This window comes from Benincasa hispida, chromosome 1, assembly GCF_027475165.1.
Source record: "Benincasa hispida cultivar pf3 chromosome 1, pf3_genome.v1.1, whole genome shotgun sequence".
In the NCBI taxonomy this organism is placed as follows: domain Eukaryota; kingdom Viridiplantae; phylum Streptophyta; class Magnoliopsida; order Cucurbitales; family Cucurbitaceae; genus Benincasa; species Benincasa hispida.
In genome coordinates this window covers 50,551,745-50,574,109 of record NC_143478.1, presented here as the reverse complement: position 1 = coordinate 50,574,109, position 22,365 = coordinate 50,551,745, and the positions used below count along the sequence as shown (strand labels likewise).

General features: G+C 36.1%; 1 long non-coding RNA gene and 1 other non-coding gene across 2 annotated transcripts in view; one reads left to right on the top strand and one right to left on the bottom strand.

Moving 5' to 3' along the window:
• Window positions 1–5,205: 5,205 nt before the first annotated feature.
• Window positions 5,206–22,365, bottom strand: part of LOC120089417 (uncharacterized) — a 37,671-nt gene continuing 20,511 nt past the window's right edge. Inside the window, exons 5-7 of the long non-coding RNA XR_005485185.2 lie at window positions 8,015–8,083; window positions 6,912–6,983; window positions 5,206–5,523 (exon numbers count right to left, since the gene is read on the bottom strand). This is a non-coding gene — a long non-coding RNA (uncharacterized LOC120089417). The remainder of the gene's footprint in view (window positions 5,524–6,911; window positions 6,984–8,014; window positions 8,084–22,365) is intronic.
• Window positions 21,993–22,099, top strand: LOC120070369 (small nucleolar RNA R71). The gene has a single exon (XR_005479865.1). It is a non-coding gene; the product is annotated as a small nucleolar RNA R71 (small nucleolar RNA).

The window sequence follows — 22,365 nt, the reverse complement described above, 5'->3', positions numbered from 1 at the left end:
TCTAGTACATTCATATCCAAATCGTTGAATGTATCTAAAGGCAACTCATGTTCACGACCATCGAAATCCAACTCTTCAAATTCATCGTCCGTTTCTGTTCTGAAATCTCTATACTGATTGTTAGCCGCCATATTTTCATTATCACATGGCAATGCAATTGACTCCGGATCAGGATCAATACATTGAGTTAGATTTTCAAACTGACTAAATGGTGCATTCAAGTTTATATCTAACCCTATCCTATTTATATTTACATGCAAATGCACTAAATTCGGCAGTGGCATCGCGATTGAGAACATCAAGTTCATAGCTTGTGCATTTGGAATAAGGAATGGTATAAACCTTACTAATCCTGATGGTTCTAGGTTAGGATATCTATATATTATTTATTTGTTCCATATCTACACTAAGTGACATCCCAACCATTTTAATGAATTGTTCAAATACAATTCCACTTTTCACATTTATGATAAAACCACCACTTGGTGGTAGGTCATAGTCAACTTCATCAATACCATCAATCATAATATCATTTGTAAATAACATAAATCCCAAATATTTGTCTGTCATTTTCTTAAAAAAAAAAAAAAAAAAAAAAAAAAAAGGAGACAAACAATACAGTACTAATTGTTCTACTAATTATCAAACGTAAGCAAAAACAAATTGCAATAAAAATCACAATAAGAAATATAAGAAATATATTTAAAAAATTACAATAAAACATAACAATAAATTAAACTTTCTAAAACTATTTTTAAACATAACAATAAATTAAAATTTTTAAAACTATTTTTAGACATAACAATAATTTTGTATTAAACTAAAAGTATTAAGGTTTATGAAAAGCAACTTTTTAAACATAACAATAAATTAAACATTTTAAAACTATTTTTTCAAAGTTAATACTAAAAAAATCAAACATCATAAGAAATATATTCAAAAAATCACAATAAGTTTGTATTAAACTAAAAATACTAAAGCTTTTAAACTATAAACATCAACCTTTTAAACATAACAATAAACCAAATTTTTTAACACTATAAACATCAAAGTTGATACTGAAGAAATCAAATATCATAAGAAATTTATTAAAAAAATAACAATAATTTTGAATTAAACTATAAATATAAACTTTTTAAACATAACAATAAACTAAACTTTTTAAACTATACTAAACTTGTTAACTAAAAAACAATACTAAAATATAGAATATCATTAAAAAAAAGGACAAATAAATAAAATTACTTCTTGATCTTCAATTAAAAAATAATATTAAAAAATTAACATTATCATGGTAGACATCAATATAAGGAATAAAAATGATATATTTAGCATAAAAAAATATTAAAAACAAAAAACTACTAATAAATAAAAGTTACAGTTCAACTCATAAATTCGACAGTAGTTCTTTTTTTCTTCAAAGTGACAACATTCACCCTTTTTTCCCATTATTTGTTATCCGACAACAACTACAAAAAATAAAAAAAAAAATATTAGAATCTATATAAAAATAATAATATAAGAACAAAAATAAAATTTATAATTATTCTTAAAAACTAAAAATTTAGTAGAGTAACGAACCAGTATAGTTTGTGATCAAGGGAGAAGTGTATTTGTATCAAACGAAATAGAAGAAGAGAAATGGAAATGGAAAGCAGTGAGGTAAAAAATGGAAGGAGAGGGATTTCAAAATGGAAATTAAAAGGCAGAGAAATGGAAATGGGAAGAAGGTAGAGGTTTTCAAAAGGAAGAAGGAAGAGACTTCATGTGATCTGAGAATGAAAGGGGATGTGTTTCAAAACATGTAGGTTGAGTGTTGAACACTCGACCCACGAGAGTTGAAATTAAAAGCAGTGGTTGGGCACGACAACACGACTATTTAAAGCTACCCAGATTCGGTTAGCAGCGGCGATGAGATGAGATATCAGCTTGTCGAGGGTTGAACTTTCGACCTACAAGTCGAATGTTCAACCCTCGACAAGTCTCCAAGTAGAAGCACCAAGGTCGTCGAGTTCTCAACACTCGACATCCACTAGCGTTAAGTTCTCAACCCTCGACATCCACCTTTGTTGAATTCTCAACACTCGACATCTACATGTCGAATTCTCAACCTTCGACAAATGCCTCGAACACACAAAACTACCACAAATCTCTAATTAGTTTTAAAACAACCATATTTTCCTAAAAAGTTTTCAAAACTACAATATTCAAATAAAAGATCCTATTTTACGTTGTGGACTTGGATATATTTAGGGGTAACTATAGAAATGGCCCAAAAAGAAGCCTATGATTGTCATTATTTGGGGGTAAGGGTACCTTTAATTGTCATTATTTTGTCTAGATGGATTGGACAAATGTCTAATTTTAAAAGGAATTCTTGAAAGGGCTAGTTGCATAAATAGAATTCATGCCCAAAATAATAGAATATTTAGTACATGGATAAAATAATTGAATATATAGATCAAAAAATAGTAAAAGATTAAAAAACTCATGCTTAGCCACCATTTTTCTTGCTTCTTCCTAGTTTTCCCAAATTATAAGCTATCATTGATAGCAATTATTAGTGATAGCCACTGATAGCTACAAGCTGCTATTACTGATAGCTTCTATCAATTGCTATCGATGATAGTTGCTATCAGCAATAACTTTCAATTTGAGAAAAATTAATACAATCTTGAAATATTAGCTTTAAATTTTCTATCAGTTATCAATAGCTATTATTGATTTACTTTCATCCATTGAAATCAACCTTGAAATATCAATACTTAAGGCTATCAATGGCTATCAATGATAGATTTATAAATAGTGATCAACTTTGAAAGAAGACCAACAATTTTGATTACCACAGTAGCTATCACTAATAATCTTTTATCATGGCTATCACTGATAGCAGCTATCAGTTGTTATCAATGATAGACTTTCATCAATTAGAATTAACCTTGAAATATTAATACTTAAAGCTATCAATGATAGACTTCTATAACTGGTTATCACCTTTGAAAGAAACTTGATATATAAATATCACCTAAGTTCTATCACTGATATCACTAACATCACTCACATTGTAGTTATCTGTGATAACTTCTTTTACTGATAAGATGCTATTAATGATCTCACTGATACATGCTATTAGTGATAATTCTATATCACCGATAACGTGCTATTAGTGGTAGCTTCTATCACCAATAACATGCTATCGTGTAGCTTCTATCACCGATAACGTGCTATCGGGTAGCTTCTATCATTGATAACATGTTATTAGTATTAGCTTCTATCATTGGTAACATGCTATCAGTAGTAGCTTCTATCAATCATAGCCACTGAACACCTTTTTGCCCCTTTCTTGTCCTTCCCAAACATTTATAAGTCCCTTTTCTTTTCGATGATAGCTTCTATCACTGATAAACATACTATTAGTGATAACTTCTAGGTATTCCACTAATACTAAGTTGGGTATCAATGATAGATTTCTACAAGTGGCTATTAACTATGAAAATATAATAAAAGATTAAGTATCAATGATAGAAAATATTAGTGACTATCACTAATAGACTTTCATTTGCTATTTATATTTATTATTTGTTATAATAATTAAACTTGATGATTGACTTATTGGTGTTAAGTCACTTATGAATTGAGTACTTTCAAGTCTTGGTATGAAACTTAGCCTCATAATTCTTGTGAAAAAAAGAAGAAAAAATCCAAATAAAAGAAAGAAAAAATTTAAAAATAAAAGAAAGAGAAGAAGAAAAAACTGAAGAAAAGAAAGAAAATTAAATAAAAAAAAAAGGAAGCAAAAACTGGATAAATGAAAGAAAAATTAAAAAAAGAAAAAGAAAGGGAAGAAGCAAAAAATCGGAGAAAGAAAAGAAAAGAAAATAATAAAAAAGGAAGAGACAAAAATCGAAGAAAGGAAATAAAATAAAAATAAAAAAATGAATAAGAAAAAACCGAAGAAAGAAAAGAAAATAAATAAAAAGGAAAAAAAAAAGGAAAAAAGAAGGAAATGAAAGAAAATAAAAATAAAAGGGAAGAAGCAAAAACTAAGAAAGAAAAGAAAATGAAAAAAATGAAAAATGTACAATAAGATAAGACAAGGGAGAGCGAAATTGGAAATTAACTCATTCATATTTGCAAATATTTTAGAGATGTAATATAGTTTTAGATTTTTTCTCTTATTCTACTCTGTTATACAAATATCCTTTTTTAAAAATGTCTAAACACACAAAATCTTAGTTTATTTAATTTAAAAATGGACAACTATACCCCTCCTAAAATTAGTAGTATAGAAGTATTTAAACACAAAATCTAATAACAAATCTAATCAAAAGAAAATAAACCAAATCTATAATCTAGATTATAAAATCAAAATGAAATAAAAAAGATTAGCAAATCTTAAAAAACGAATCAGTTTTCTGGCAAAAGAATAGAACAACGATGGAAAAATCAAATTTTATTTTACAAATAAGAAAAATACCAAAAACTAAAACCTAGATTATAGACAGAGTACAAGTCCCTCAAGTTACCCATATAACAACCCCTATGATATAAGCTCTGACAAGTGTTTCTACTCTGCACTACAACAAATATCACGAGACTTTCTATAGATGTTATTGAAAGTCCCTGACTTTCCATAGCATTTTTTTAACGTTATAAAAATCAACTTTTGATAGCACATATTTAATGTTATGAAAACGTTTCATAGCGTTGAGATGCCAAAACACTATAGAAGGTCTTTTATGGCATTTTTTATAACGATAAAAAATACTATAAAAGACTTTCTATAGTATTTTTTATAGCGATAAAAAAATGCTATAAAAGACTTTCTATAGTGTTTTTTATAGTGATAAAAAAAACGCTATAAGAGACTTTCTATAGTGTTTTAGGATGCTGTTGTTGCCAATGTTATAAAAAGTTCTTGACTTTCTATAGCGTTTTTTAATGCTATAAAAAAAAACTACAAAATATCCATTTTCTATTACATAATTTTAATGTTCTGAAAAATTTTCATAGCATTAAAAAAATGCTATAATTGACTTTTGATTGCAGTTACGAGATTCAAAATACAATATGTTTTTTTAGTAATTTTTTTACAATCGTAAAAAAATTACTAAAAAAACATATTGTATTTTGAATCTCGTCTTGATAGTCAATTTTGATCAAATTGTATATAGTTTACATAGCACTTAAGTATATATATTTAATATAATCAAGTATACATTTACATCAAAATGAATTCTCAAGAGACTAAACTTATATACTTCTCCTAATGTGATGCATTTATCACTACAACATTTCATGTACATAAATAATCATTTTTTTTTTTTTTGGAAGGTTCTCTATGTTCTTCAGATTACATTAGAGTCAATAATTTGTTTCTTAAAAAAAAAAAAGAAAAAGAAAAGTAACTATCTTTCTAATTTCCAGGATATATATGTATCTTTCAATCTTCATTTTTTCAATGCAATACAACATTTATTCTCCACAATCCCAATGATCTACTCAATCTCTTACTGTTGAGTGCTGCAAAAGGAACTCATGTTAGTTAATACAAAACATTAAAAGAATGATAGCATCTTTATCAGCATCATAGAAACCATGGAACTTTAAAATTATAAGATAGGGCATCAAGATCCCGTGTAGAAGAGCTCTATACATAAATCATTCCAAGTCTTACACAACAAAACATGGGAGCTATAATTCTAACCAATGAATTGTAAGTTAACATATCAAGCAACAATCCTAACATATAAATCTCACATAAGCACACAAACTTCATATTTTTTTTCGTAGCACATCAATCTCAGAGCATCCAAGCAACAGTCTTATAAAGCTTGAGCAAGAAGTGAAATAAAGGCATACAAAAATCTCTTATATAGTCTAAAGCATTTGTAATTCATGCCAAACAAAAAAAAAAAAAAATCAAAATGTATAATCGTGGCAAACTTGTAATATGTGACAGTCATTCTTTAAAGCCCAAATGAAATTATCAACCGGCCCATATCCAAATACCCACAAAAACGCACAATGCCCAATCACATAATCTTTAAAAAAACACACAAAGCACACAAATTGGACTGACGATTATAATTTGAACCAACAATTTTCAAAATTGATTATCTTTAACAAAATTGTTGATAATCTAATTTCTAAGCGATTATCTTAACTTTCCTAAGATAATCGCTTTGACTTCTACCAATGTCAATTTAACAAAATTGACGATTATAATTTGAACCAACAATTTTCAAATAAATCTCAATAATTTTGCAATCATCAACATCTCCAACCAATTTTTTAACCTTCCATTAGAGGTAAATTTTGAATGTGAAACTTCAATATTACATTTCACAAAATTAACAAATATTAAACACTAACCTATCTTAGGAAGGGAGCAGTCTAGCAATTCTGCCATCAAATGATGGCTAATAACCCCACACTTGTTCAATCTATGTTTGATGTACAAGTCAATGAACACATCTTTAACAACTCAAGCAATATGAGCCACTAAGAGAGCCTTGGTAGGAAGATCAAGAGACTAGTCTAGAAAACAAAAACTAATAATATGCTAAACAAAAATGAGACCAATACATTATATTATTAGAAAATTTGAACCATTCAAGTACTTTGATCATACATGAACAAGGATCTTAAGATCTTAATAGATAGAACAACTACTTAAGTTATTTCCTATCTGAAAGTGAAAATAGAGAGAGTTGGATGTCAAATGGCAATGAATATATTATGAAAACAACCCAACCCCCCCCCCCCCCCCCAAAAAAAAAAAAAAAAAAAAAATCAAAAACCAAACAACCTGAGATGTGTGGTTTTCAGTTAGTTAGTCCTAAAATGAATTGCAAAATAGAATAGCAAAAGTTCTCCTCTAAGTAAGTCTCAGGAACTCAATAACTTACATTGGCTCAATTTCCATGGTTCAACAAATGTAGCAAGATCCATTGTGTTCATTATTTGAAATGTATCAGTACCTACAAAGTACAAAGCATTTTAGTAGTGAAGCTTTAATCTTCTAAAACATGCATTGATACATGGCTCATCTACTTGCTTCAATTTCTACCAAATTTCATATACTCAATAGGTAAAAGTTCCAAACAAAATCCATTCTTATAAGTTTTTTCACCCAAAAAACATAACAAGATTCCAAGTTCCTGACAAAATCATAATAGAGTCAACCTTCTAGTGATAGGAAATTTGGTAAAGATATAAAATAGTGCAAATACAATGATAAACAAGAAAAATAAGAAAGTTCCAGTGAAGAAGACACATACTATTTGAAGAAGACATAGCATTTCAAAACATTAAGGTTCTCAACCTTTATACTATTCAAATTTAATCATAAAACAACACACCACTAGAACTAATGAAGTTTTGGAAATTTATACATAAAAGATAAAATGGAAGCTGATAGTAGAAGGATAATAAATTGATACATTGATTGTGTCTAGGATATTCCCTTTCATTTGCAAAACCAATATTCCTGGCACAACACACACATGTCTTGAATTCATCATCAATCAACCAATCAACTCAAGCATATTAATAGGCTTCTACTCTACCCACTTCATTTCTTAATGACATTCTATAATTATAACCTAGTCATTCATTTTTCTTGACCTATAACAACCTAATTGACACATTTCCACACACTCATTCCCTTCCAAAACCATTACGTGCTTCAAATGTTTGTCTCTTCAACCTCCCTATCTTCTTCACCAGTCTCTTTTAGTTCTATAGAATCTTGTTGATGAAATAGCTAATGAAATTTTAGTATTTAAATGTCAAGCTACATATTTTCTTTAGGAACGTTTCTTCTTTCTATCAATCATCACTACAAACCCAAATTGCCTAAACCAAAATCATCTTAATCAACAAACAAAACTAAGAATAAAATCATCCATAAACAAGAACCAAAATCATATTCATAGACAAAATAGACAAAACCCAATTGAAAAATAGTTCTAATTGTTAAAATCCCACAAGAATATTAAGGAATACTTACCGATTCACAATTGTTTCCCCAAACCCTCTTTCAAGTTGAATCAATCTCTTTATCATGGCTGCTTCAAATCTAAAAAATACAAAATAATAAAAAGAAAGCCATAAAATCTACTTTTCCTTTTAGCTTAACTATAAATCAAACTTTTGAATTAGATGTGTGCTAATTTACTATAGGTTATCCCATCAAAAAATGCTTCCTCGCCTAAAAAGTTTGTCACGAGTTCCATTTGGCCCAAATGAATGAGGAAAAGCATGTGCAAAATGGATGGAGGTGGAGTACAGATGAGGGTGTTCAAGTAATAAGGAAAGCAAAAGAAAACAGGGACTTAGCTTCTATATGATTTCATTGTTGGATATTGTAGAAGATGTAAGTGAGGAAAATAACAAAGAACATGTTGAAAAATGGTTGTTTTTTCCTAGGGGCTTATTTGTAATTTCTTTGTGGGCCTAGGGCTTTCTATCTGTCTATTTATTTGAGCAAGTTTTCTTGTATTTCTGTATCACTTGAATAATAAAAAACAAGTCTAGATCATGGTTTTCCCTCTAGCCTAGGGTTTTCCACGTACACCATTTGTGTGTTTCGATTCTCTTTCCTCTTTTATTTTTATCATGTTATCAGAGCAAGGCGACGAAACTCTAGCTGCCAATGATGAGTCCCCGTTGACGACCAATTCCGAGATGGCTACCACAATTAAGGAAGCTATCCAACAATACCTAGAGGTTACCTTACCGCATCTTCTTCAACAAATGTGGGTCGACTGACAACCCAATCCGTCGACGAACAGATCGGGTCGCGCCTAGCCATAGAGGATCACACCCAGCCCAGAACCATCGACGGTGCTCTAACTATGCGCGGAAAGAACCCTATCGACGGCAGCGCCTAGACCCACTTCAGATCCATCGAAATCTCAGGTGCAGATGAACAGTGGCGTCCGATCGAAACCCAACCAGCCGTGCAGCGGATTGATCCCTCGGGTACAGATGATTATCGGTGTTCGTTCGAAGCCCAGCCAGCTGCAAGCATACCCATTTCGCGGCAAACTCTCGGGTGCTCGGTTCAACCAGTCGTGGCTTCGGTTCTAACCAGCAGCCGTCAGTGGATCAGCCAGCCCAATCCGACTGCACGGGTTCCGTTCTTTTTCTGGCGAGTTCTCGGGCTGCTGCGAGTAGGGTTTTTCCTGGAGAGATTCTAAAAAAATTTACTTTTCTTCAGTAGCAACTCGCGAATCTTTGTACGATTCTTGGTACAAACTCACCAAGTGCTCAACCTAAGCTGTCCAATCTTCAGTTATACTCCGAGAACCCGATAAACTCTTTCCATTCTTTACCTATTGCAAATTTATTGTCTGGATCAATGGGACATTCTGCAGGAATTATTATTGGCGAAAAGCTGAATGGCCAAAATTATTTCTCCTAGTCATAATCCATCAGAATGGCTCTGAAAGAAAGACAAAATTTGGTTATCTTACCGGGGAAATACCAAAACCTAAACCTGGTCACCCCCAAGAACGCATCTAGAAAGCAGAAGATTCATTACTATGGTCAGCTCTAGTGAGTAGCATGGAACCTCAAACAGGAAGACCGTTGCTCTATACGGCAACTGGCAAAGACATTTGGGATGCTTTTCAGCAGTTGTATTCAAAAAAGTAGAATGCATCTAGTCTATATACCTTACGCAAGCAAGTCCACAAATGCAAGCAAGGGACAATGGATGTAATGTCGTACTTCAATAAATTATCCTTCTTATGGAAAGAAATGGACTTATGCCGTAAAATTATTTGGAAGTGTGCACATGATAGGACTCAACCTCAAGCAGATGGTCAAAGTAGCTCAAGTGCTACCGGGGTCAGTACTATTGCACACTCAGGTATGACTCAGTCTTTTGGTTTTATTAGCATTAGTGGTAAAAAGCCCTAGATTGTGGATTTTGGAGCAACAGATCACCTGACCAGTTCTTCTGATAATTTTATATCATATCATATGAGTGCTAGACATGAGAAGATTATAATTGCAGATGAGTCCTTTGCCCCTGTCGTAGGAAAAGGATATCTTTCCCCTTTTAAGGGTCTAATATTGTGTGATGTGTTGCATGTTCTTAGAATTTCATACAACTTATTATCTATCAGTAAAATTATAAGAGACCTGAACTGTCAGACTATTTTGTCACCCGACATTGTTTTGTTTCAGGATCTAAGCTCGAGGACGACGTTGGCACTGCCCGACACGACAGGATCTAAGCTCGAGAAAGGTGACATCCAGGGATTAATTGGGTGTTAGGATACGACTCTTTGAGACAGTCAAGGGGATTGTGAAAGGCTAAGATACGGGAAGGCATGCAGTTGATAAGGTGGGCTGCTGTGAGGATAGCATCACCCCACAGATAGGAAGGAAGAAAGGTAGATATCATTAGGGAACAAGCGACCTCTACCAGATGCTATTCTTTCTCTCGGCTATTCCGTTCTACTGGTGAGTATAGACACATGAGCTTTGATGGACAATCCCTTTAGAGGCTAGAAAGTCCCGAAATGAGTTATTAACAAACTCACACCCATTGTCACTCTGTAAAATGGCAATTTGTGTGTTGAACCAGGTTTCTACGATAGCACAGAATTGTTGCAAAATAGAGGACACCTTAGACTTATCAGTCAAAAGAAAAACCCAGATTAGTCTGATGTGATCGTCAATAAAGGTGACAAACTAATGCTTACCTGTAGAGGTAGTGGTTGGTGAGGGACCCCAAACATCACTATGAATAAGACTGAAAGGTTTGGATGGTTTGTAAGGCTGAGAATGAAAGAAGACATGACTTTGTTTAGCCCGGATACACACATCGCAATGTAAGGATAATATATTAATATTATGAAATAAATTCAGAAAAGATACTTCATATATTTAAAATTAGGATGTCCCAGACTGCAATGCCATAACATAAAATCATTTTCAGCAGTAGAGAAATTCAAAGAAATAAAACTAGTCCTATAACCATCCCGAGAAGAAGTCTTATTAATCAGGAAATAAAACCCCCTATCGTGTCGGATAGTGCCAATCATCGTCCCCGAGCTCAGATCCTAAAATAAAACTGTCGGGTGAGAAAAAAGTCTAACAGTTCAAGTCCCTTGTAATTTTATTGACAGATAATAAGTTATATAAAATTCTAGGAACATGCTGTACATCACGCAATATTAGACCCTCAAAAGGAGAAAGATGTCATTTTCCTGCGATAAGGGAAAAGAACCTATCTGCAATTCTAATCTTTTCATTTCCGGCGCTTGGGTGATATGATATAAAATGATCAGAAGAACCGGCCATGTGATCTGTTGCTCCAGAATCCACAATCTAACACTTTTTTCCATTAATGCTAATAAAACCAAAGGTCTGAGCCGTACCTGAGTGTGTAATCGCATTGACCTCGACAGCACTTAAGTTACTACGACCGTCAGCTTGAGGTTGATCCGAGGCCTTGTCATTCATCAAGTCACTTACCAGAGCCCGTTCAGGACCAAACTTGTCCTGTGATTGACGTCGTTTTTAATTTGGAGGTTTTCCATGCAATTTCTAGCACTGGTCTTTTGTGTGTCATGGTTTTTTGCAATGCTCACAAATAGGTAGAGGTTTCTTGTCACTATCAGATCCAGAGAACTTTGTGGCAAAAGCAGTAGTGTCAATAGATGTAACTACTAAAATATTCATTGCATTAGACCTATCTTCTTCCAGGCGTATTTCAGAACACACCTCCATATGCGACGGTGTAGGACGTTGGCCCAATATCTTGTCACGAACACCGTCAAACTTCAGATTTAGCCTAGCCAGAAAATCATACACTCGATCAGCTTACTCAATTTTGGAATACTGAGTCCCATCATGTGTACACTTCCAGATAATTTCACAACATAAGTCCATTTCTTGCCATAACAGGGTTAATTTGTTGAAGTACGATGTTACATCCATAGTCCCTTGCTTACATTCATAGACTTGCTTGCGTAAGGTGTATAGGCGGGATGCATTCTGCTTCTTTGAATACAACTGTTGTATTGCATCCCAAATGTCACCATATAGAGCAATGATCTACCAATTTGAGGTTCCATGCTATTCACCAGAATTGATCGTAGCAATGAATCTTCTACTCTCCAGATGCGTTCTTAGGGGTTACCAGGTTCAGGTTTGGGTATCTCCCCAATTAGATAGCCAAATTTTTGTCTTCCTTCTAGAGCCATTTTGATGGATTGCGACCAGGAGAAATAATTTTGGCCATTCAACTTTTCTCCAATAATAATTCCTGCAGAATTTCCCATTGATCCAGACAACAAATTTGCAATAGGTAAAGAATGGAAAGAGTTTACCGGGTTCTCGGAGTAGAACTGAAGATTGGACGGCTCCGGTTGAGCACTTTGTGAGTTCGTGCCAAGACGACTCAAGATGCGTGAGTTGTTGCTGAAGAAAAACAAATCTTTTTTTAATCTCATCAGGACATACCCCATTCACGGCTGCCGAAGAGTTCGTCGGAAAAGTGACGTGTCCCGCGCCACTGTAGACGAATTGGACTTATTGATCCATTGACGACTTCTATTCAAAAACGAAGCCAATGAAGCCACAACTGGTCGAGTCGAGGAAACTATCGTGGCTTCCTGTCTGCACCCGAGGGTTCACCATGAAGTAGGTCTACTGCGGTCGAGTCGGGACGCCATCGAAGGATCGGATCTGCGCGGCTGGCTGGGCTTCGATCAAATTTGGACGCCAATTGTTTGCACCAGAGAGATCGACAAATCTAGTGCTGCTGAAGTAGGGTTGGGCGCCGCTGTCGATAGGGTCTTTTTTGCGTGCAATCGGAGCGCCGTCGACGTGTCTTGAATAGGTGCGTTCCTCCATGGCCGACTGCGACCCTATCTATCTGTGATCCTCTATGGTTGGGTGCGACCCAATCTGTCCATCGACAGATTGGTTTGTCCGTTCGGTGACACTCATTTGTTGATGAAGACGTGATAAGGCATCCTCTATTGGACAGCTTCCTTAATCGTATCAGCCATTTCGGAGTTGGTCGTCAAAGGGGACTCATCAATGGCGACTAGGGTTTTGTCGCCTTGCTCTGATACCATGATGAAAATAGAAGAGGAAGAAGAATGGAAACACACAAATAATTTACGTGGAAAACCCTAGACCAGGGAGAAAAAACCACGATCTATGCTAGTTTTTTTATTATTCAAGTGATACAAAAATATAGGAAGACTTGCCCAAATAAATAGACGGACAAGAAGCCCTAGGCCCATAAGAAAATTACAAATAAGCCTCTAGGGCAAACCAACCCTTTTCGATAATCTTTTGCTCCTGTGGCTGGGAAAGGTCGTCTTCCCCCTTTGAGGGTTTAACTCTACTAGATGTGATGCATGTCCCTAAAATTTCTTATAATCTATTATTTGTTAGAAAGATTACAAGAGATTTGAAATGTCGAGTTACTTTCTCACCTGATGCAGTTGTTTTTTAGGATCTGAACTCGGGGACGACAATTGACACTACACGGCATGATAGAGGGCTCTATTTCCTTGCTGAAGATGCTTCTTCTAGGTTATGTGATAGGACTAGTTTACTTTCATCATGTTTTTCTACTTTTGAAACTGATTACATGTATGGCATTTTTTTTTTAAACACCCTAGTTTTCAATATATGAAATATTTATTTCCCTATCTATTTCACAATGTTAATTTCTCGAACTTGACTTGTGATGTGTGTATTCGGGCTAAACAACCTTCATGTCTCACTGAGCTTTCAATCTTATAAGCCTTCTAAGTCATTCACTCTCTTCCATAACGATGTTTGGGGTCCATCACCTATTACTACCACCACTGGCAAACGCTGGTTTGTAACCTTCATTGATGACCATACTAGACTAACTTGGGTTTTCCTTCACACCGATAAGTCTGAAGTCTCGTCGGTTTTCCAACAGTTCTACAATATTATAGAAACCCAGTTTAATACAAAAATCGCTATCCTTCAAAGTGATAATGGTCGGGAGTTTTTTACTAATTCTTTCCGGGAATTTTTAGTTTCTAAGGTAATTGTCCATTAAAGTTCGTGTGCATATACTCCCCAATAAAATGGGGTAGCTGAACGAAAAAATTGTCACCTTATCGAGGTTGTTCACTCCCTTATGTTGTCAACCTCACTCCCGTCCTATTTATGGGGAGATGGTTTCTTAACATTAGCTCATTTGATAAACTGGATGCCTTCCTGGGTCTTAAAATTTCAAACCTCGTAGAATGTTTCAAGGAGTCCTATCTCAATAATCGCCTTATCTCTATTGTTCCGCTTCAGGTGTTTGGATGTGTTGTGTTTGTCCATACCCATGCTAAACAAAATATGTCTTTGTGAGGTATCCTCTCCGTCAGCGTGGGTACAAATGTTACCATCCTTCCTCACAAAAATATTTTGTCTCAATGGATGTGACCTTCATCAAAGATCAATCCTACTTTCCCATTAGTCATCTTCAGGGGGAGAGTACTAGTGAAGAGACTAATTGGGGTCCAAGTTCGTCCGTGAGTAGGAGTGTCCTTCCTAAACCTGTTATAAGTGTCAACGAACCCATTTTTCCTATTGAACAAGTCCCATGGATCACGTATTATAGGAAGAATCTTAGAAAGGAAAGGCTCTAGTCCATGAGTCAGAACCGTCGTCAGTTCCAGGTACTAGTATTCCTACCCCTAATGATAGTAGCATTTGTGTTGAAAATAATGCTTGTGTTGAAGATGATGTAAGTAAAGACAGAGAAAATGGTGATAGTACCAACAATTGTACCAAGGACGTTGTATGCGGAGAGGACGATAGTTGTGGAAAACCTATTCTAGCAGATAACATTGTTGAAGGTCAAAGAGATCTCTTAGAAGATAAGATTCATGAGCAAAAGACTGAATGCAGTGGAGAATCAGAGGAGAAGAAAAACCATGATGCCTCTCTTGATCTTCCCATTTCCTTGAGAAAAAGTACGAGATCCTGCCTGAAGTATCCAGAGTTACTTATCTTACAGTAACCTATCTTCCGAGTTCAAGCCCCTTACTATGAGCCTGGACACATTTACGATACCAAGCAGTATACATGTAGCGATGGAGATTCCTGAATCGAGAACTATGATTATGGAGGAAATGGGGGTGCTTGAGAAAAATAACACTTAGGACCGAGTTACTTTTCCAAGGGTACACAAGGTGGTTGGGTGAAAATGGGTGTTCACCGATAAATACAAGCTTGATGGAACGATTGATAGGTATAAGTCAAGATTGGCTGCCAAAGGCTTTACTCAGACCTTCGGAATAGATTACTCCAAGACTTTCTCCCTGGTAGAAAAGTTAAATACTGTTTGTGTTCTAATCTCAGTTGTTGTTAAAAAAGACTGGCCTTTCCACTAGTTTAATGTGAAGAATGGCTTCCTCAATGGAGAATTAGAAGAAGAAGTCTACATGAGTCCTCCTCTAAGGTTCGAGAAACAGTTTAATCACCAGATGTGTAAATTGAGGAAGTCCTCGTATGGTTTGAAACAGTCTCCAAGAGCCTGGTTTGGCAGATTCACTACCTTCGTAAAATCACAAGGGTACAGTCAGGGACATTCAGATCACACCCTCTTTACGAAGAAATCAGTATCATGGAAAATTGCAATTCTGTTTGTGTATGTGGAAGATATTTTCATATAAGGTGATGATGCTTCAGAAATTGCCAGGCTGAAGAGGAAAATGGCTGAGGAATTTGAAATTAAGGACCTCGAAAAATTGAGGTACTTTCTCATAATGGAAATGGATCGATTGAAAGAAGGGATTTCAGTTTCTCAACGAAAATATACTCTGGATTTACTTAAGGATACATGTATGACGAGTTGTAAACCAGTTGATACCCCTATAGAAACCAATGCAAAACTCAATAACTTGAATAATAGTGTTTTGTGTTGGATCGATATCATCACGCAGCGGAACAAATCAGGATCTATAAGTATTCTAATTCATTAATTTTGGTTGAAAAGAAATATGCTAAAACAGAGTATAATGGGTTTTAGGAACATAACTTGGCCGAACCTTCGAAATCTCTATTTCCAGCAAATTCTCCAAATCCTTGTTAAATCACCACAAGATCTTCCCTACTATCCTCTTGGTGCTCTAGATTGAGTTGTGGGACTCAAAATAAGCTGGAATCAAAGGGAATATGAAGAAAGCTCACTGAACCAACCCATTGAAGAACACCTTCTTCATCCAAATTTTTCAGCAAAAATTCAATCAGTTCACCATCTCTTTCTTCACTCCAATCTCTTCAATATATTGCAAACTATCATGCAAAGAGATTTTCTACATGGGATGCAGCTCACTTGGAGTAAACTAAAGAAAGAGGTGGATTTCTTATAAGCTAGTTGAAGATGAACATGAAAAACCCATTTTCAATTTTATGTAATTTTTCAATTTCCAAAATCTATTTTGATTTTGAAATCATATTTTATTTCTAAAATCAAAATTTATTAATTTTACAAATTAATTTCATAAATTAGTTTTCTAATAAAATTAATAAATAATTATTCAAGAGATTTCAATAATTCTAATTAATTTAATATCCAATATTAAATTAATTTTTACAAATTCATCTTCATATATTTAAATCATAATTAATTTAATATCCATTTGATTCTAATTTGAACGTTTCAAATTAACTTATCACGCTACTCTAGAGCTAATCCATTTTCGAGCTAGTAGAGGGATCTCATGGACCTACAGATCATAGGTTCCAACGATCCGAGATTAGTCGGCTAAACTCATTAGACTGATCTAACCCCCATTCGTTAACTAATGGGTCACTCCAATAAAGCCCATAGTTGAACTCCCCTCACTATAGATATATTATGTACACTTGATATAACCATGATTAGTAACTTACCCTTCACAGGTTGTTCGTAATAACAGCTGGGTCAAATCTCTGTTTTACCCTCAAAATTACCTCTTGTTCCTTAAGTCCCCACTGATCCCTTAATCAACAATTGTTTGGTGATCCAATCACAAAATCGAGTCCTTCTCATACCAAATGAGAGGGCGAGATCCCTTGTTCAAGCCCCAGAATCAGCACTTAAGGAAAACACTCTCTACTATCCCTAAAGCAGGTAGGAGTGAATTCCTTCTTGCACCCTATGTCCTCAGCTATCTAACCGGTCTTACCCCGGAAATGGAAGTCATATTGAGCCGGCGCTGTTGAGCCAACTCCCACCTATGCAAATCTAAGAGCAATCCCGAATAAATAGGAGTTCATAGTTAGCTCAGGATTAAGGTCAAATTACCTAGGTCATCGCTTTGAAATAGTCAGCCTTAAACAATAAACAGCGTTATAAGATAAGAGTGACTCATTTCGTGGTTCGATTGATAACCGGCAGAAATGCCAGTTATTATAAGCCTTTTATTTAGAATTATGAGGGCTAACAGGTAGAAAATGCAGTGATAATATTTAGAATTTGTGAAAAAATTAGTTTTGCGTCGATCAGCACCTAAATCCTCACTGACCCAATATTATGCGTTATTCCGTGCCAAAGTGTCTATTTTTATAGCTATCGTAGGAATCAAACGCATGCGTTTGAAACTAGTAATCACAGACAAACGCATGCGATGAAGTCAGGCGACTGCAAAGACGAATGAAGATGGTAATCGTATGCATCCGACACATGGAAGTTGTAGTAAATGCATGCATCCAACGCATGGAGAACACGGTGAACAAATAGAGATTGCGGCCACGGAGTGACAGCCATAATAGAAGATCGCAAGATGGGTAGAACGCGTTGATAACTTCAGCTAAATTCAGCTCGAACACATACCTTGAGAGTATCAACAAGATAAGGCAATGTGACAATGACCATACCACGACAAAAGCAGCAGTGAGCCATACCTCCATCATTACAACTGTCGGCGTCCAAATTCTATAAATAACCCTTGAAACCTTCATTTTGAGACATCCGAGCTTCTGCCTCAAGGCAGAGGTTTGTGATCACAGATGAGAGCTTGAAAGAGATTTCCAGTGAGAATTCTTCATCAATACAACCCAGACCGAGTGACGATTGGAGCATTCGCCAGAGATAGAGCTCGAGAGAGACATCTCCACCATTCAACCATGGCACCACCAGCAGCCTTGACGCAGAGTCCTTCATCTCCCTTCTAATCTCTGTATTGTATTACATTTTAGCTTGAGATATTAAGATATTTTGTGATCAATGCAAATCTTAACTCCTTTATTACCGTCTTCTTCATCATCTTCATCTCTATCATGGTTTATCTTTAGTGTTTATTTATTAAAGTAAATTGCATGCTTAATCGTGTAGCCTAGAGATAGGATGCATGAAACAACCCACCGAGAGATGTCGTTGTGCGAGTATAGTGAGATAATCCTCTTTGCTCGGTGAAAGGCTGTAGCAACGCTTGTCTATGGGATGTTGCATTGCTTGTCTATAAGTTAAATAGCTGTGTCTAACTGCCTGATAAGGTAAGAGATGGAACGTATTAAGCAAGGTTCGCATTGTTCCTCAAGATAGGCACAATCTTATGCTCAATGCAACCATGCACTATAGAGATATAGTCATGCGGCTGACCACCGAGAGGTGTGATGTGTTAGTGCAACGAGCTGGGATTACTCGGGCGATTTAAGATAGTAAATATTACTATGCATTAATGGTTGTTGTGTTTCTACTTATTCTCATTGCAAGTCTTCTATTGCTCAATTTGTTTAGTTAGGAGTAAGAGTAGTGTGTAAGTCATTTAAAACCTTCTTCGCTTTATTTTTATTCTTATTTATCACCTCATACGCATTACTTCACAAATATTATTGAATGAAAAGTCCTCGTGTTTGACCTTGGATTACCCGAGACACTTGCATTTATGTTATACTTGGCGCAAGCGTAAGAAAACTTGTGATAGGAATGCGTGGACATTTCATGCTAAGATTAACGCATCATCATTCTGATGCATAACCTCAGACGCATGGGTGAAAACGCATAAGCCATGTCTAACGCATGATTTCATGTTCAACCCCATCCGTCCTTAATAATAAATAAGACAAACCGTTCCTAAAATTATCCCAACAAGTTTTTGGCGCCGTTGCCGGGGACTTGGCAGCTAATGTTTTGTGAAGTTTTGTGTTTTTGTAGGCACCCTTTCAATCTTAGGCGAATTGTAGATTGTGCGACCAAGCTGCAAACAATATTTGAAGTATAAGCGCTGCGTCGAAAGTTAAATATTGACCCTGAGATAGAAAGGCTATCTGTCGCATGAGCTGGAAGCAGCCTAAGACGCATGTCAACCATCATGCATCCAATAACTGCTGGAAGCTCCAATGGTCAGGGCGAACCTCTTGACCCAAGCAGTTGAGAGCCATCTCTTGCATGGGAGACTCCTTATGGTGACAACACTCCAATTCCTCCAGGGACTTCTTCTGCTCTATCTTTTACATTGCTTTCTTAGTTTAGGTTATCACTTTTATTTATTGTTATTTTGGATATGCAGCTGCTTCCTTGGTTGTGGTGCGTTTGCTCCTTGTAGGTGCGATAATAACTCTCCTCGGTCTGCAGTTACAACGGAAGAATCCTCCACAACCTTTAACGCATAACTTCAATCGCATGAACTCCAACACATTGTCGCATGCGTTCTTCTACTTAAGGTTCTTTTCTTGTTATCTTTTATGCATTATCCTTTTGGAATTCTCCTTGTCTGACTGCAGTTCTTTGCGATGCGTCTATGATGGTACAAATAATTCACCGCGTCCTCTAGTTAATCATTACAAGGCGCTATTTACTTTTAATAACTTCTTCAAATTATGAAAGTCTATAGTTTTATTGTGTGCAAACCCTTACTCAAACACTTGGTATCACATTCCTATTAAGTTTGTTTTCAGCTTGCAGTGAGAACGCTGCCACCCTCTAAGTTTGGGGGTGGCAGTGGTCTCGAAGAATTACGTTCATCACATTGTGGTCATTTCCATAAAAAAAAACTTTTGAAAATAACAACTCCTCTGTCATCGCAATGGGGAAATCCATGTTGATAAGAGTTGAGTTGTGAAAGGCATTTACCCGTAGTTGGATGTCCGCATGATACCCGTGGGGGCAAGCCAAAACGAAGGTAAATCGCCAGGATCGACACATCAGCGCAACCCTCTGTCTGGCAAAGCCAAATTAAGCAAGACATGAGTTGAGTTGAATATGGAATGCAACCGAAGTTGGATGCCCGCATGACACACGTGGGGGTAAGCCAAAACGAAAAGCGTAACTAGGTTCAACGCCGCATTCGAATAAGTAAATGCATAAGCTTGAATTGTTTTGAACGAACGCTTGTCTATGGGATGTTGCATTGCTTGTTTATAAGTTAAATAGCCGCGTCTAACTGCCTGATAAGGTAAGAGATGGAACGTACTAAGCAAGGTTCGCATTGTTCCTCGAGATAGGCACACTCTTATGCTCAATGCAACCATGCACTATAGAGATATAGTCATGCGGCTGACCACCGAGAGGTGTGATGCGTTAGTGCAACGAGCTGGGATTACTCGGGCGATTTAAGATAGTAAATATTACTATGCATTAATGGTTGTTGTGTTTCTACTTATTCTCATTGCAAGTCTTCTATTGCTCAATTTGTTTAGTTAGGAGTAAGAGTAGTGTGTAAGTCATTTAAAACCTTCTTCGCTTTATTTTTATTCTTATTTATCGCCTCAAACGCATCACTTCACAAATATTATTGAGTGACAAGTCCCCATGTTCGACCTTGGATTACCCGAGAAACTTACGTTTGTGTTATACTTGGCGCAAGCGTAAGAAAACTTGTGATAGGAACGCGTGGTCATTGCATGCTAAGATTAACGCATCATTATTCTGACGCATAACCTCAGACGCATGGGTGCAAATGTATAAGCCATGTCTAACGCATGATTTCATGTTCAACCCCATCCGTCTTAAATAATAAATAAGACAAACCGTTCCTAAAACTATCCCAACACCGATCTTACAAATTCTTTTGCACAAGGACACCCTCACTCCTCATGTCCAACATGAACAAATTAGGATCACTTCGTTTGTAGCACTTTACAACTCCTTACAACAACTACAGAGCAGGCCGTATCCAATAGTATTACCAGAATAAGGTACCCAACCTTATCCATGTACTATTGATCATTTTGACTATTTACTCGAACTTGATCCACCTTTATGTCTCCACATAAAGTTCAAGTATTCATCCAATAGTCAAGGGACTTCCCGATACCCTCAACATTGCGAGGAAACTCAGTTGAGCTCGTAACGCTCCTTGTGGTCTATTTTTCAGCTCGCACAAAATTTGTCCTAGTTGAATTATGAGTTTTCGATTGGATGTTGCTTGATTCTGAAGCACTGATTCGTTCTTATCAATGTACTGCTTCAACAAGCTCTCTAAGGATGAAGATTGCGGTGTTTGTGAGCTGCTAGCTTGGCTATGCGTTGGACCGTTTGTTTGCGGAAAAAATCTGGGTGGTTCTTTTTCTCTACGCCGTTGGTTGGAAGTTTTGTTGCTAATTCTTCCACGTAAAATTTGGATGGTTTCTCCACTCGGGGTTGTATGTATTTGGAATAGGGATTATTTTTTATGAAGCATACTGACCGGCCATTCTTCCATCGAATGAGCGTTTTCACAAATGACACAACTTGCGGTCGTTTGAGCAATTGCGCTGACCTCCTTTTCTTCGCTCTCGTGTTATTAATTGTGATACCTTGTATTAAACTCATCATCGCAGTCATTTGGTTTTGCAGGGATGCGATGGCCCCATTGTTTGCGTCATTATCTTTTATGCTCAATCTCCGATCACTCTCTCTCCAATCCTCGTGATTTTTAAAGATGCGATCAAGGATGTTCTTAGCCTCCTCATATGTTTTGTCTAGCAGACCAGCAGCGGCTACCGCATTGGCAGCAGTCTGTAAAGAGGGATTCAGTCCTTGGTAAAAAGTCTCCATCTGCAAGCAGTCTGGTAAGCCATTATGTGGACAGTCTCTTACCAGACGCTTGAACCTCGCCCAAGCATCGCTGAGCGATTCGTCATCTTCTTGTTCAAAATTTGTTATTAATTTCCTTCTCCTGGATTCTCGGTTGGTGGGAAATACTTCTTCATAAACATTTCCACCACCTATTCCCACGAAGTGATCTCTCTGGGCTCGAGGGAATACGCCCATTTTCTTGCCTGATTACATAGAGAAAATGGAAACAGAGTTAGTCGAACTTCTTCGGTAGAGATATTCGGGAACACAAAAGTGTTGCAGATTTCTATGAAGCTCCGGATGTGGGCGTGCGGGTCTTCGCCACACCTCTCTCCAAACTACCCAGCAGCCTGGATCATCTACAATAT